This window comes from Tupaia chinensis, unplaced genomic scaffold, assembly GCF_000334495.1.
Source record: "Tupaia chinensis unplaced genomic scaffold, TupChi_1.0 Scaffold000671_1, whole genome shotgun sequence".
Lineage (NCBI taxonomy): Eukaryota > Metazoa > Chordata > Mammalia > Scandentia > Tupaiidae > Tupaia > Tupaia belangeri.
The window spans coordinates 5,976,930-5,988,602 of NW_006160193.1; the positions used below are offsets into that span (position 1 = coordinate 5,976,930).

The 11,673-nt window shown below is 43.6% G+C and overlaps 1 long non-coding RNA gene and 1 other non-coding gene across 2 annotated transcripts in view; both read right to left on the bottom strand.

Moving 5' to 3' along the window:
* Window positions 1–5,328: 5,328 nt before the first annotated feature.
* Window positions 5,329–5,435, bottom strand: LOC114009947 (U6 spliceosomal RNA). Its single transcript, XR_003551345.1, has one exon. It is a non-coding gene; the product is annotated as a U6 spliceosomal RNA (small nuclear RNA).
* A 1,367-nt stretch (window positions 5,436–6,802) lies between these two features.
* Window positions 6,803–11,673, bottom strand: part of LOC114009934 (uncharacterized) — a 17,582-nt gene continuing 12,711 nt past the window's right edge. The window contains exons 2-3 of the long non-coding RNA XR_003551332.1: window positions 8,668–9,030; window positions 6,803–7,439 (exon numbers count right to left, since the gene is read on the bottom strand). This is a non-coding gene — a long non-coding RNA (uncharacterized LOC114009934). The remainder of the gene's footprint in view (window positions 7,440–8,667; window positions 9,031–11,673) is intronic.

The window sequence follows — 11,673 nt, forward strand, 5'->3', positions numbered from 1 at the left end:
TTCTCTTGTGTTTTCTAAGGATTTGATCCTATTATATAGATAATAGAAGTTTTACCTTCTCTCTTTTTCTAAGAATTATTATTTTATTTAACTTATTAAAATAATTATTTTATTTAACTTTATCTATTTATTTAAATTTGACCAAAGAGGGACAGAGAGAGAGAACGTGAGAAAGCAAGCCGCCAGGTTCAGGTCTCAAACCACGGTCGGCCATGCGGGAATTCAGCGCCCTTAACAACACACCACCTGCCAGCCCCCTTAAATTTATTTATTTATTTAATTTGACCAGAGAGGGACAAAGTGAGTGAGAGAGAGAGAGAGAGAGAAAGCCACCAGGTCCAAGACTTGAACCGTGGTCAGCCATGTCAAAGTCCAGTGCCTTTAATCACCATGCTACTTGCTGGCCCCATAATTTTTTTTACTTTTTTTTTTTGAGAGAGTTTCGCTATAGAGTGCATGTGCTTGCCAGTAAAACAGAGAGAGAGAGAGAATGAGAAATTACTTCCTGGGGTGATGGCCACACTACAATCCCTTCTGTCTCTTTTTTTTTTTTTAAGAGGATTTGTCCTTAGGGCACATGCGCTCACCAGGGAGAGAGAGAGAGACAGAGACAAAGACAGTGAGAGGAAAAGTGAGAAATTTCCATGCTGCAATCTCTTCTCCTCCATTCTCCTCTCAGGATCTTGAGCATGCTCACCCATGCTACCAGCAAGACTTTCAAGCCACCAAGTCTGGGATTCAAATCATGCTCAGCCATGTCAGAGTCTTAGTGATGTAACTGCTATGCCATCTGCTGGCCCCTTACCTTTTCAAATTTTTATGTGAAGGGTCTCCAGAAAGTATTTTGAAAAAACTATACATGGATTTTAAAATGCCTTAGGAGGGGCCAGCAGGTGGTATGATGATTAAGGTGCTGGACTCCCACATGGTCAACCGTGGTTTGAGTCCTGGACCTTGCAGCTTGCTTTTTACTTTCCCTCTCTTTCTCCCTCTGTCTCTCTCTGGTCAAACTGAAAATAATAATAAAGGGACCAGCAGATGGCATAATGGTTATGTTGTTGAGTTCCCACATGAGTGACCATGGTTCAAGTCCTGGACCCAGCAGCTTAAAACTCACACTGGGCACATGTGCATGCATGCCCAAAATCCTGAGAAGAGACTGGAGGAGAAGGGATTATGGCATGGCCATCCCCCCTGGGAGGTGATTTCTCACTTTCTGTCTCTTTATCTCTTGCTGTCTCTCTGGCGAGTATATGTGCCCTATAGCAAAAATCCCTCTCTTGGGGCCAGCAGGTGGCATGGTGGTTGAAAGTGCTGGACTCCCACATGAGCAACCACGGTTCGAGTCCTAGACCTGGAAGCTTGCTTTCTCACCCTCCCTTTCTTTCTCTCTCTGTCCCTCTCTGGTCAAATATATAAAATTAAATAATTATTTTAAATAATGGGCTGGCAGGTGGCATGGTGGTTAAGGATGCTGGACTCCCACATGGCATGGTAGACCATGATTCGAGTCTCAGACCTGGCAGTTTGCTTTTTCACTTTTCCTCTCTCTCACTTCCTTCCTCTGTTCCTCTCTGGTCAAATTTAAATAAATAAATAAATGTCAAATTAAATAATTCTTTAAACACCCCCCCCACACACACACACACAAACCTTGCTCTTTCCCCTTATACAAGATGGTGGGTGAAAAAGCTAAGAAGCCAGATACTAAGGAGAGATGCTAGTGGCAAGGTTAAAAAGAGTGACCCCAAGGCTAAAGACCAAGAAGGGGAAGCCCCATTGCAGCCAAAACCTGGTCCTAGTCCGTGGCATCAGCAGATACTCCCAGTCTGCCATGTATTCCAGGACAGCCATGTACAAGAGGAAATATTCAGCCACTAAATCCAGGATCAAAAAGAAAAAGGTTCTTACGACTGTCACAAAACCAGTTGGTGGGGATAAGAATGGTGGTTCCCAGGTGGTTAAACTTCGCATAATGCCTAGGTATTATCCTACTGAACATGTGCCTCGAAAGCTGTTGAGCCACAGCATACAGCATGTAAGGAAGCTGCGAGCCAGCATCACTGCTGAGACCATTCTCGTCCTCCTCACCGGATGCCACAGGGGCAAGAGAGCGGTTTTCCTGCATCAGCTGAGCAGTGGCTTGCTGCTTGTGACTGGACCTCTGATCCTCAGTCAAGTTCCACTGTGTAAACACACCAGAAATTTATCATTGCCGCTTCCATGACAATCAATATTAACAAGTAAAAATCGCAAAACACCTCACTGATGCTTCAGGAAAAGAAGCTGCAAAAACCCAGACACCAGGAAGGTGAGATTTTCAACAGAGGAGAAATATGAGATTACAGAGCAGTGCAAGGTTGACCACAAAGCTGTGAACCTTGCAAATTTTACCAAAACTCAAAGCTGTTCTTCAGTTCCAGGGCTATGGTGATCCATGTTTGCCCTTACGAATGAAGCTTATCCTCACAAATAACTGATATATATACACTTAAAAAAATCCCCTTTGTACAAAAATAAACTTTTTTTCCCCTTAGAGTTTTTGCCATAAGGTGCATACACTCACCAGAGGGAGACAGAGACAGAGCAGGAAAGCGAAAAATCACCCCCTAGAGGGATGACTGTACCAAAATCCCTCCTCCATTCCCCTATTGGGATTTTAGGCACACATGCACCTGGTGTGATTTTCATATGTGAGTCCAGCACGTTGGCCACCATACCACCTGCTGGCACCAATAGACTTTTTTTTTTTTTTTTTTTAAGATGAGAGACACAGAGAAGGTGAGAAACCACACCCTCCTGGGGGGGGGATAGCCACACTGCAGTCCCTTCTCCTCTATTCTCCTGGGATTTGGGGCATGCATGTACACGTGCTCAGTCTTTGGGTCCAGGACTTGAACCATGGTCAATTATGTGGGAGTCTAAGTGCCTCAACAACTATGCCACCCGCTGGCTCCTAAACTTGTACTTTAATTTCACTTTTTCCATGAGTTTCTTTTCGTATTGTTAGGGGTATGTGTGCTTACCAGAGAGAGCGAGCCCCCAGTGGGATGTGGCTCCACCACAATCTCTCCTTCACTTCCCCATCCTGTCAGGGTCCTGTACACACATGCACATGTACCCAGAGTGTTTTCCAATCCACCGGCCAGAAAGCAAACCACAACTGGGGGCCAGCTAGGTGGCATGGGGATTAAGATGGTTAGATCCTACATGGCTGACTATGCGATCCAAGTACCAGACTTAACAGGGTGAAAACATGCCAAACACATGTTTGAATGGAAGAGAAGGGATTGTGATACAGCCATCCCCCCTGGGGGCGGGGGGGGGAGGCGATTTCATACTTTCCCTCTCGCTCTCTCTCTAGTGAGTGTACATGCTTTACGGTAAAAATTTAAAAATAGTTAAAAAATAGTGAAATGAGGAACCAGCAGTTAGCATAATGGCTATGTTGCTGGACTCCCACGTAGTCGACCGTGGTTCGCATCCCAGACCCGGTGGCTTAAAACTCACGCCGGGCGCGTGTGCATGCGTGCCCAAGATCCCGAGAGGAGAATGGAGGAGAAGGGATTGTGGTGTGGCCATCCCCCCTGGGGGGTGATTTCTCACTTTCTGTCTCTGTCTCTCTCTGTCTGGTAAGCGCATGCGCCCTATAGCAAAATAACCTCTCCAAAAAAAAATAGTGAAATGATACATACATATATATATACACATAGAAAAGAGAGTATATAAAATATATGAGAATAAAATAATTTTAAAAGTACCAGTGTACCTGTCATTCATGCTAAGAAACAGACATTACCAAATCCTTGAGGTAGCCACCATTCTTTCTGTCTCCTGTATTATACTTTTGTATTAGTTTGGGAGGGAGATAAAGTGTTGTAACAAAGATATTCTATACTACATTAAAAAATGAAGTTTGTGGGACCAGCGGTTAGCATAATGGCTATGTTGCTGAACTCCCATATAGCCAACCACTGTTCAAGTCCCGGACCCAGTGGCTTAAACTCATGCCAGGCATGTGTGCGTGCATGCCCAAGATCCCAAGAGGAGAATGGAGGATGGAGGAGAAGGGATTGCAGAGTGGCCATCCCCCCAGGGAGTGATTTCTCGCTTTCTATCTCTCTGTCTCTGTCTTTCTGGCGAGCGCATGCGCCCTACAGCAAAAACCTCTTCAAAAAAAAAAAAAAAAGAAGTTTGGGACCAGCAGATGTCATAACGGTTACATTGCTGGGCTCCCATGTATTCAACCACGGTTTGAGTCCTGGACTCAGTGGTTTAAAACTCATACCAGGTGCGTGTGTGTGCATGACTAAAATCCCCTTTAAATGGAGAAGGGATTGTGGTGTGGCCATCTTCCCTGGGGGATGATTTCTCGCTTTCTGTCTCTCTGTCTTTCTGGTGAATGCACATGCCTTATAATAAAAGTCTCTCCAAAAACAAACAAAATATGTCTAAGGGGTTAGCAGATGGTGTGGGTTAAGGTACTGTACTCTCACATGGCTGACCACAGTTTGAGTCCTAGACCCAGAGGTTTATTTTCTCACTTTCTCTCTCTCTCTCTCTCTGTGTGTCTCTCTCTGGTGAGCCCTATAGCAAATTAAGTAAAATAAATATTTTTTAAAAAATAATTTTAATTAAAAGTTTATTTCTTTTTAAATTTTTGTTGTTATTTTAAAAATCTGGTCAGAGAGAGACAGAGAAAGGGAAAAGTCAGAAAGCAAGCCACCAGGTCTAGGACTCGAACTGTGAACTGTAATTGGCCATGTGGTAATCCAGCACCTTAACCAGCACACCACCTGCCGGTGCCTAAAAAATTCTTAAAAAAAAAAAATGAAGTTCATTTTTCCCTCATATGCCAATCCCATGTGAACAGTGCAGGTTGGTGGGAGAGTTCTTGCTCTATGTGGTTATACAGGAAAGTGGATTTTTTTTTTTTTTTGGAGTTGCTATAGGGTGCGTGCACTCGCCAGACAGAGAGAGACAGAGAGACAGAAAGCGAGAAATCACCCCCAGGGGGGATGGTCACGCCACAATCCCTTCTACTCCATTCTCCTCTCGGGATTTTGGGCACACACGCACAAGCACCCGGCGGGAGTTTAAGCCACCAGGTCCGGGACTTGAACCGCGGTCGACTATGTGGGAGTCCAGCGACATAGCCATTATGCTAACTGCTGGTCCCGGGAACTGGATTCTTTAAGTCTTCATTTTCTTCTGTCACTATGGCATTTTGTCTTCTTTGTGGTTAAAGTTGTATCTTTTGGCACTTCTGGGTGCTGTCAGAGGAATGGGAAAGAAATTAGGGGAGAGGCACCACAATGTTGTTTTTTTTAAAATATGGAACGCTTCACAAGTTTGCGTGTCATCCTTGAGCAGGGGCCATGCTAATCTTCTCTGTATCATTCCAATTTTAGTACATGTGCTGCCGAGGTGAGCACACCACAATGTTTTAAGAACCAGACTGGTGGACCAGCAGATGGTATAATGGCTATGTCGCTGGACTCCCACATATTCAACTGTAATTTGAGTCCCAGACCAGGCGGTTTAAAACTCACACACGGTGCCTGTGCGTGCAAGCCCAAAATCCCAAGAGGAGAACGGAGGAGAAGGGACTGAAGCGTAGCCATCCCCTGGGGGTAATTTCTCACCTTCTGTCCCTCTGTCTCCAGTGAGCACACACATGCCCTGTAGAAAAAAATCTCAAGGGAAAAAAAAAAGAACCAGAATGGGACTGGCCCTGTAGCACAGTGGTTAAGGAAGCCCAAAATCCTGGCAGGATATGAAATGGAGGAAAAAGGATTGCAGCATGACCATGCCCTACTAAAGGTGTTTTCTTTCTTTCTTTCTTTCTCTTTCTTTCTTTCTTTCCCTCTCACTCACTCTCTCTCTCTCTCTCTCATGAATACACATGCCTTATGGTAATAAAAATAAATAGATAGATAAATGAACCAGACCTAGAAGCAGCACATCTCTTCTACTCAGGCTCTATAAGCAAGACCTTACTCACATAGCCATACATAGCTTCAGGGGAGAGTGAGAAATGCGGTCCATCTGCATGTCATGCACCTGATTATAACTGTGTTATCATGGCAGAAGGGGTTTTGGTAGACAAAAAAAAAACACCATACATCCCCTTGCTTTCCTCTGGTTTTAATACCTTGGTACATCTCTCAACAATACATTTTGGTAACCAAAACAGACAGACAAAAAGTAATTGGCAAGCACATGTAAGAAAAATGCAGCATTTCCAGTACCATAGTGAAGACTTCCAGGAAATTATAAACTGAATCAGGGTTTCAAGTCATAGTTTCCCTAATTGTTTATAGGATCCCCTCCTGGGTAAGCTCAGTGGGCAATTGAATAGATAAGAGGTAGCATAGGAGTCTGGGCTTGCTCTCCCCAGAAGGGTCTTCTTGCAAGGCTGGCCCTCGGCTGGTATCTGAGAAGTGGATTTCAGGAGAGTTCTTGCCATTCTCTCAATGCTGAGAGGCTCACTGTCCCTAAAATGCTTTTGCGGGGCCAGCAGGTGGTGTGGTGGTTGAGGGCGCTGGACTCCCATGTAGCAAGCAACAGTTCAAGTCCCAGACCTGGCAGCATGCTTTTTCATTTTCTCTCTCTTTCTCTCTCTCTTTTTAAAAGAATTACTTGATTTAACTTTATTTATTTATTTATTTAATTTGACCAGAGAGGGACAGAGTGAGAGAGAGATTGGGAAAGTGAGAAAGTAAGCTACCCAGTCCAGGAGTTGAACTGCAGTCAGCCATGTAGGAGTCCAGCATCCTTAACCACCACACTAGCTGCCAGCCCCAAATAAAGTAATTCTTTACAAAAATGCTTTTGCAAGTAATATGGTTCATGCTAAACTCTGCTTTCCCTTTCTGGAATTTTGGCATGTGCTAGGCAGAGAGTGCTATGTGACCAGCCCCCAGTAAAAAACCCAAGTGCTGAGTTTCTAACGAGCTTCCCTGATTGACTGCACTTCACGTGTTGTTACAATCTGACCCTAGAGGAATGGAGTGATCGTGTGTGTCTCTGCTAGGATAGCACTCCTGGTTCATGCTAGCTTCCTCCAGAATGTGCCCCGCTGCCTTTTCCCTGGGCTGATTCCCTGTGTCCTTTCACTGTCATAAGTCATAGCCTTGACTGCAACTGTTGGCCAGGTCCTCACAGTCCTAGCAAATCCCTGAAGCTGGGGGTAGCCTGGGGGAATCCCCACACTGCAAAGTAAAAAAATCATACTGGGAAACATGGGTCACATCAGTTGCAGCATTTGGCTGGATTGTGGCACGGATCAGGGTAAGGATATCTCTCAGGAATGGCGAGATAAGTGAAATTTGCTGTATCTTTTGCTTGTTAGTTCATCTTGGCCTACCTCCAGTTCTCAAGAGTAGGTCCAAGCAGAATGTTTCCATGGAGTAAAATGAATTTCTCAGTTAATTCACCTGGCAGGAAGAAGAAGGGAGGGCAGGAATCTCATCAGTACATGGCCCGGACAAGTTACATATTGGTAAGAATCTGGGCTCCAAACCAGGGCACTCTGTTCTTGGGCAAAATGGTATTACAATGACAAGGGGCACCTTGGTGAATGCCTGAACCTGTGGTTGCCCTTTACATCCAGCGCAGAGCTATTATCCCGGAGCTTCTTTTCACCATCTTCCTAGAGGATCCCTTTGCTTCTCTCCCAGATTAGATTTCCTGTTTCCTATAACTCTTATCTTTCTTTGCAGTATGCATGTGTGTTACACTCTTATTTTGGTAGAGCATAACTTCTCTTAGCTTCTTATTTATTTATTTATCTATTTTGCTGTAAAGTACATGTGCTCGCCAGAGGGAGGAAGAGAGACAGAGGGAGAGAGAAAGTGAGAAAGCATTTCCTGGGGGCATGGCACCACCACAATTCCTTGTCCTCCATTCTCCTCTCAGGATATTGGACATGCACACACGCACACACTGGCATGTTTTTCAAGTTGCTGGGTCCAGGACCTGAACCATGTGCTCAGCCATGTGGGACTCAGCTGTCTTAACCATTATGCCACCAGTTAGCCCATTCTCTTAGCTTCTTTTTTTTTTTTTTAATAATTATTTATTTATTATTTATTCATTCATTTATTTCTTAATTTGACCAGAGAGAGACAGAGGGTGAGAGTGAGAGAGAAAGGAGGTGAGAAAGCAAGCCACCAGATTCAGGACTCAAACCCTGGTTGGCCATGTGGGAGTGTCCAGCACCTTAACCACCACGCCACCTGCTGGTCCCTCTGTTAGCTTCTTGATAAAGGGTACATGGAGGGTAAATTGAGACCTTGTATGTTCAAAAATGTCTTTGACACTTATACTTAATGCATTGCATGGGTTTAGTTATAGGATGGAAAAAATTTTTCCTCAGAATTTTGAAGCCATTTCTCCACTGCTCTCTTTCATTTAATGTATTTTCACTGAGAACCTAGTACCTGCCTGACAATGCCTCCAAGCACTAGAGATTCATTAGGGAACAGAGGCAAAGATCCATAAAGTCAAAGGGCTCATATTTGGCCTTTTGAGCCACTCCTTCTCTGTCCACTCAGGCCTGCTCCTACCTCTTGGAAGTGTACTTTTACTTAATAAACGAACTTTTCCTTACACTATTTGCATGTCTCGTTCAGTTCTTTGTCCAAAACAAACAAAAAGGCTCACATTCTAGCTCGTGCAATGACTTTTGGTGTCACTGTTTAAAGCTCTGAAGCCATTTTGATTTTAGGCCCATAAAAGTCATAAAAATATGACTTTTCCTCTCTCTGGAAGCTTGTGGTATTTTTTCTTTTCAAGTGCTCCAAGCTGTCACAAGAATGTGCATCAGTATAGATGAACTCCTGTCCACTCTACTGGCACTTGGTGGGCTCATTCACACTGTAATCATGTGCTTCAGTTCTAGAAGATTTTCTTGAATAGTTTGTGGATGATTTCTTCCTCCAGTGTTTGGATATTAGATCTCTTAGGACAAGTGATCCTTTATTTTATTATTTATTATTATTATTTGCCATAGGGCATGTGTGTTCCCTAGAAAAAAAGAGAGACAAAGAGAAAGAAAATGAGAGGTCATCTTCCGGGGGGATGGCATGCCAAAATTCCTTCTCTTCCATTCTCCTCCTAAAATTTTGGGCATGCATACACATGTGCCCAGCATGAATTTCAAGCTGCCAGGTCCAGAAGTCAAACTGCAGTCAGCCATGTAGAAGTTCTACCACCTTAACCAATAAACCACATACTAGGAAATCACCCCCCCGGGGGGGGTGGTCATGCAGCAATCCCTCTGGATTTGGGGCACCCACGCACACACGCCTGGTGTGAATTTTAAGCTGCTGGGTCCAGGACTTGAATTGCGGTCAACTACATGGGAATCCAGTGACATAACTATCTGTTGGTCCCATGGCCCCTACTCTGTTATCTTTAATTCTTCTATGATTCCTTTGTCTTGTTGCTCTTTGGGGAAGATTTCTTTCTTTCTTTCTTTAATTTGCTGCAGGGCACATCTGCTAACTGCAGAGAGCTAGAGAAAGCACAAGAAATACCCCCCCAAAAGAAAAGACCAAAAACTCCCCCCCCCCCCCCCCCGAATGTGGCCATGCCACAATCCCTTTTCCATTCTCCTGTTGGGATTTTGAGACATGCATGCATGCACATGTGCCCAGTGTGTTTTTCAAGCCTTTGAGTCTAGACTTGAACTGCACAGTTGGCTTAACCACCATGCCACCAGCTGGCTCCAATTTTCTTTTTTAGCCTTTCTAGTGCAGTTAGCTATGTGGAATCCAGTTGCCTTAACACCACAGCATGGGCTGGCCAAAAAAGGAATTACTAACGGGCTACTAGCTTTATTAGAATATAGATCATTACAAAGGCATATATGGCAGCTGACTTTTTCACTTTCTGTCTCTCTCTGGTCAAATTAATAGACAATAATCAATAAAATGAAATAAATAATTCTTTAAAGAAAAAAAACAATATATGGATTTCAAAAAATTTTTCACCAAAATACAGTTGTACTTTAATTCAAAACTTTTTTTTTAAAGAATTTTTGTTTTCCTTTTTTTTTGGAGTGGTTTTTGCTATAGGGCACGTGGGCTCGCCAGACAGACAAAGAGAGACAGAGATAGAAAGCGAGAAATCACCCCCCAGAGGGGATGGCCTAAAGAATTATTTTAAGGAGACCAGCAGTTGGCATAATGGCTATGTTGCTGGACTCCCATGTAGTCAACCACGGTTCAAGTCTCAGACCCAGAGGCTTAAACTCACGCTGGGCGCGTGTGCATACGTGCCCAAGATCCCAAGAAGAGAATGGAGGAAAAGGGATTGTGGTGTGGCCATCCCCCTTGGGGGATGATTTCTCACTTTCTGTCTGTCTCTCTCTGTCTTTCTGGCAAGTACATGTGCCCTATAGTAAAAACCTCTCCCCCCCAAAAATAAAAATTTTAAGGCCAGCAAGTGGTATGGTGGTTAAAGGTGCTGGATCCCACATGGCCAACTGTGGTTTGAATCTGGGACCTGGCGACTTGCTTTCTTGCTTTCTCTCTCTCTCTCTCTCTGGTCAAATTAAAGAAATAATAACAACAAATGGAATTAAATAAATAAATAAATACTTTTTAAAAACAATTATTTTATGGGACCAGCAATTGGTGTAATGACTATGTTGCTGGACTCCCATGTAGTCGACTGTGGTTCAAGTCCTGGACCTGGTAGCTTAAACTCACGCCAGGCACATGTGCGTGCATGCCCAAGATCTGGAGAGGAGAACAGAGAAGGGACTGTGATGTGGTCATCCCTCCTGGAGGGTGATTTCTTGCTTTCTGTCTCTCTGTCTTTCTGGCAAGCACACGTACCCTATAGCAAAAACCTCTCCAAAAAAATTATCATTTCTTTCCTTCTTTCTTTCTTTTCTTTCTTTCAGTTTTACCAGAGATGGACCAAGAAAGTGAGTGAGAGAGGGGAAAAATAAATCAAGCCTCCAGGTCTGGGACTTGAACCATAGTTGGTCATGTAGGAGTCCAGCGCCCTTAACCACCACACAACCTGCCAGCCTCCTCCTTTTATTTAAAGAGAGATTTTTTTTTCCCCTATAGGGCACATATACTATCCGGAGAGACAGAAAGAGATGGAAAGTGAGAAATCACTCCCCAGGGTGGATGACCAAGTCATAATCCCTTCTTCTCCATTCTCCTCATAGGAATTTGGGCATGCACGCACAGGAGCCTGGCATTTCAAGCCTCTGGGTTTCTAGCCTCTGGGTGTAGGACTTAAACCTTGGTCAGGTATAGGAGAGTCGAGTGATGTAACCATTACACCACCTACTGGTCTCCTACCTACTCTTTTTAAAAAATTGTTTATTTAATTTTATTTATCATTATCATTATTATTGTTATTGTATTTTATTTATTTTTAACAAGAAGTTTATTTAAACAAGACGCTTAAATTGAAGGGAAAAACTATTTAGGATTCCTTTTTTTCTTTAAGAGTAATTTACCACTACTTAAAGACAGATTGCCCTACATGTAACAGCTATGTATAAAAAAGTTATAAAATTGAGAAGAGGATTCCTCATGGCTCCTGCTAACTAGTCATTGCAGGGGACAGGAAAAATGAAGATTTTCTACCGATAATTCAGCCTCCAGCAAACAAAGCTAGCGTGAGGGATCTAAGGGCACTGTA